The 4,902-nt window shown below is 38.4% G+C and overlaps 1 long non-coding RNA gene across 7 annotated transcripts in view; it reads left to right on the plus strand.

Moving 5' to 3' along the window:
• The window catches only part of LOC109833122, a 3,756-nt gene continuing 1,271 nt past the window's right edge, over positions 2,418-4,902 (plus strand). Inside the window, exons 1-5 of one of the 7 annotated variants that reach the window (XR_002245098.1) lie at positions 2,418-2,735; positions 3,035-3,062; positions 3,128-3,175; positions 3,280-3,333; positions 4,659-4,738. This is a non-coding gene — a long non-coding RNA (uncharacterized LOC109833122). Of the gene's footprint in view, positions 2,736-3,034; positions 3,334-4,658; positions 4,739-4,902 lie in introns of all 7 variants that reach the window. The other 6 variants (XR_002245094.1, XR_002245095.1, XR_002245097.1 and 3 more) reach the window with 6 other exon arrangements.

The raw sequence follows: 4,902 nt of genomic DNA on the forward strand, positions 1-4,902 counted from the left end.
ATTCATAACACCATAATCCGTGCCTCACACGTACGGGGAATTTTATCCCGAATCCTAACTAGGGATAAATCAACGCCTAACACGCATTGCTGGTTTAGTCTTTCACCGATTGAAGAAGACACCAGAATCCATGTCTAGGGAATTTTATCCTGAATCCTAAGATAGGATAAGTCAACGCCTAACACGCATTGCTGGTTTAGTCTTTCACCAAATAAAAAAGATACTAGAATATAAGTCTGGGGACCTTTATCCTAAATCCTAAGTAAGGATGAGTCAACGCTAACACACGTTGCCGGATAGTCTATTCCCGTAAGAAAGACGAAGTCTACGTATTCAATATCATAGCATTAAAAAAGTTAACTCTTTTAGCATAACGTTACATGAAGAACGGACTTAAACAATCTACATGCTAGCCTGACTCAAACGGTAGTCGGTAAAGGCTCATCAAACCCGTTGATGGTTAAAAGTTTGCCAAAAATCCTATAAATGCAAGAGTCATTGACGCACCAGCTTCATTAGTTGGTCTCGTGACTTAAGAATCCGATAATTTCAAGATAAGATCCATACATGCAGATGAATCAGCTTTAATAGTTGGTCCTACAACCTCGACATTTGGGACCGCCATACTCCAATACCTTAAGAGTTTAAACCGTGTATACTCCAGCAAATGTACGAGTATAAACTGTGTCAACGACAATTGATGCGAAACCCTAAGGTCAACGTCGGTCAACGCGTAACCCTAGGTCAACATGTTGTGATGAAAAGTCAACGACGGGCGATCCGAAACCCTAGGTTAACGCCGGTCAACGCGTAACCCTAGGTCAACGCCAGTCAACATGTTGCAATAAAAAGTCAACGTCGGGCAATGCGTAACCCTAGATCAATGCCAGTCAACGCGTTACGATGAAAAGTCAACACGATGCAATCCGAAATCCTAAGGTCAATGCTGGTCAACGCGTAACCCTAGGTCAACGCTGGTCAACGCGTTGCGATAAAAAGTTAACGCGAGGCGATAATATGAGCCAAAATCAACTCACCAGTTTCGATTCGAGACTTCAACGACGGCCAGACGATAAACGCAGCGCCGGAACAACTTCGGTTATTCATTAAGATATTGAATAGACTAAAAATTGAAGAAGTCAAGAGTCAAAGCTAACTACAGGTCCTTTTACACTGACTGAAGGTTAGACCGATCATACCCAAAGTATTTCAGGCTTATTTATAAAAAAAACAAGACTGAAACACTTTGGTTAGGCGTCAAAAATTGCCTATAGGTCCCCACACGTGGCTTAAGACAGAGAGAAGACGATGAATATTGTTATTCGAGTCACAGAAGCTCATATGGTGATGACAAACACATGAAGTGAGTCGATGGACCATACAAAGCAACGAAACTTCGGAATAATGGAAACACGAACTGATCGGGAGCCCCGCGTCGCTTACGAAATAAGAAGCACCCCTCATATCCTATTTATTCCACATATAATTCAATCATGGGAGCTTATATATCTCCTTGTTAGCTTTCCACTGTATATTGAACTACGCAATTCCGAGTTCGGACGATGAAGATACTGCAGAAACGGACAGAACGCGTGAATCGAAGTTCAGGCCAAAGTTGGCCAAGACACCAAATGGTGTCTCGGCCAAACCTTGGCCAAGACACCAAGTGGTGTCTCGGCCAAGGCTTGGCCGAGACACCCATGAGTGTCTCGGCCAAGTCTTGGTCGAGACACCAAGAGGTGTCTCAGCCCAAGCTTGGCCGAGACACCCACGGGTGTCCGCAGACCCAAAAAATTGAATTTTGGCAGTTTAAAACTGTTTTTCTATCGTTAACTGTCTGGATTTGTTTTAACTAATAGAATATCATCCAAGAACGTGGTTAAGTAGTTATAACTGAAGATAAGAGTGAATCGATCGTTCTTATCCGAACACAGGGCTCCTGAAGTCTATAAATACAACCCTAGGGCCTTTATTTTTTCAGATCTGGAATTCTCAAGCGTCGGTGAAGCCCTGCTGAATTGGAACTGAAGAGCCACGAATTTTAGAGAGGAGGAGGAGACTTCAGCGAATTCTTCAGCATAAAGAAGAGGAGTTCGTCAAATCTGCAGCCCGGTTCTTTACCTTGAGATTATCCCGTTGCGGTGATCTCGAGAAGAGTGATTATATTGTTGTTGCCGAGATAATTGCTTTGGTTTCTTAATTTCTTCATGAATTAACAAAACTCTGGATCTGATCTGATCGTTTGGTGGTCCACGGATATCAATATCCTCGTCACAGGCCAAGATCCCACACAAGCATCAGGCGATAAACACTCGTTGCGTTATTTGACAAGAGTTGTACTTATTTTTGGTTTCATCATGTAAAGGTCTTATAAAAAACTAACTTTTATTTTTATTGTAATGTTTGAAGTTGTAATAAACACAACAATAAATACATCAACTTTCTCCACAAACACCCCTGTCGGAGGTCGTCGCCACACATGGAAATCGCCGCCGTCGTAGAGCCCTGTAGTTTGTCGCCGAGGCTCCCTCCTCATCCTCTCCGCCTCGACCCTCCAAAAGCCCTAATCCTCCAAACCCTAACAAACCCTCACCTTAACCCTCGTGATCTCCGGCCACTATCTCCTGTTCTCAGAACTTCCAACGCCATTGATATCCTCCAATTTAAGGCCGCCACCTCCAGTGAGGCCGTTGCCTGCGAGAGCTCTCAGATTCTTTCCCCAAATCCCTAATCTGGTAAGTTTTTCTTTGCTAGATTCAGTTCTGATTTTTTTATTTTTTATTAAATTGTATTGAGTATATATCGAATTAATATATTTGGGAACTGTACAACTTTTACTTCTATTGTTTGTAAATATTAGTGTCTAATTTGTTATTCTTTAAATAAAGATATTTGGATCATGAGTAAAAATAGGAGTTTGCATGAGTTAAGGATTAATGGTTGTTTTTTATGGATTTTCTCTATGTTTTGATATTAAATGTTCTACGTTAGGCTTTATTTATGATGGTTATTTTTTCTTTATGTAATTTTCAAGAAACTGTCAGCTATGCATCTATAGTCAGGTGAAGAATTCATGTGAAGAAATTATCTGCTTGCATCATCAATTTAACGTATTCATCAATTCCAGGATCTATAGTTCAATTCGGGGATCGACTGATCTACTGATCAATTTGAGGTATCATTCACTTATTAATCTTTTATTGGTCTGCTTATATGTTCAATTGTTATGTAATCTCATCATTAAACTCTTTAATGATGGGGGTTCAATACCTTCATGAGGCCTTTGCAGGGTGATCTAATGCACATGTGAAAGTGAAGACTTAAAATGCCTTGGTAAAATCCTCTCTTTTACTTGTTTTCGTGGTAATTTCGGCTCTATTTTGTTGCTATGTTCTCAAAATTAGAGATTTTGAAGGGTTTTGGTGCTCTTAGTTTGCTTAAAGTTTAGCTTTTGGGTGGCGTTAAGTTAAGGTTTCTATTGTTTTCTTGTGCTTAGGGAAAGTTTTGGTTTTTATGGAATTTATTATTCAATTTTATGGTTATTACTAGATAAGATGTAGTTGATTGTATTTCTTGTGCTGAGATCTGTTGTCTTAAGGTTTTTCTGCTGATGTTATTAGGTTTTGGTCAAAATATTTCTCATATTTATCTCTTGGCTATGAATGACTTGAGGTTTATGATTAGTCGAGGGGTAGGGTTTCTGTATAGCCTGTAGTATTCTTCATATCAGAAATAAATTTTAGACAACTTATTACCTGTTTGTTTATTTAGATTTAGAGTTTTCTCCCCATGTTTGCTTTGGTAAGATTAAGCTTAAGGAACTTGTTCTTTCATTAATTTTATCTTATCTATCAATGAAGTTTGTTTCATGTGTTTTACCTCTTTGTTTGAAGTTATCACTATCCTGTCTGTCTCATATATTGGTGATAATTCATCTTAAGTGGAGCATTTGCCAATTGATATCTGGAGGAGAGAGGTTACTTAATGGCATATGAAATTCAAAATGGTCTCATTGAGGTATATACCACAGTTTTGAACCCTACTTCTTAGGTATATAAAGCTTTATTGGTATATAAATGTTATCAACTACAAGTTTTATGTTAGGTATATAAAGCTTTATTGGTTTTGATAGAGTTGTTGTCAAATATCGGTGATGCGTATATAGTGTCCAGTGGAGTTACAAGTCACCATTGATGCTGACAATAGTCATGGTGTTCCCTCTATGAGTGAGGAGGAGATTAATGCTCTTCCAGTACACAAATACAAAGCTCAATCCAAAAATTTGGTATTCGTCAACTTTAGAAACTTAAATATACCATCTAAAAATTTGGTTATAAATATTTCTACATTTTAAGGACATTTTCTCTACATTTTTTGCTTTTATTTTTGTTTCATTTGAATTTTTGGCTATAGGTTGTTTGCATTTCTGTCAGTGGCATTTTTCCTTCTACATGTTTGATCTAGCCACTTTGTTGTTAAACAAACAAATCTAAGATCAAGCAAATCAAACTTCGTAGAACCTTTACCAGAGGAGATAAGGTCTTCTATCACTGCAACATCTGTTTGATTTAACCATTGTTTTAGTTGTATCTTTTCTACCATAATATTTTCTATCTGTCTTTTTATTTTTCCTTTTTGTCCTCTTTTGGGTATTGCAGGTATGTCGGTAACATTCATCTCCAAGTCACTAAATCTCTTCTTCAAGAGGTCTTCCAAAGTTGTGGTGTCCTAGAAGGATGTAAGCTAATCAAGTCACTGAATCCCCTTTTAAGCATATACCTCTTGTCAGACACCAAATACTACTCGTATTAGTGTATTTGTAGTAAATAAAGACTGAGAGGTGTACTTGGCACTGTAGCTAGAGAAATGGACAAGTATTTTTCTCTCTTTCCCCCCCCCCCC

Source organism: Asparagus officinalis, chromosome 3, assembly GCF_001876935.1.
Source record: "Asparagus officinalis chromosome 3, Aspof.V1, whole genome shotgun sequence".
In the NCBI taxonomy this organism is placed as follows: domain Eukaryota; kingdom Viridiplantae; phylum Streptophyta; class Magnoliopsida; order Asparagales; family Asparagaceae; genus Asparagus; species Asparagus officinalis.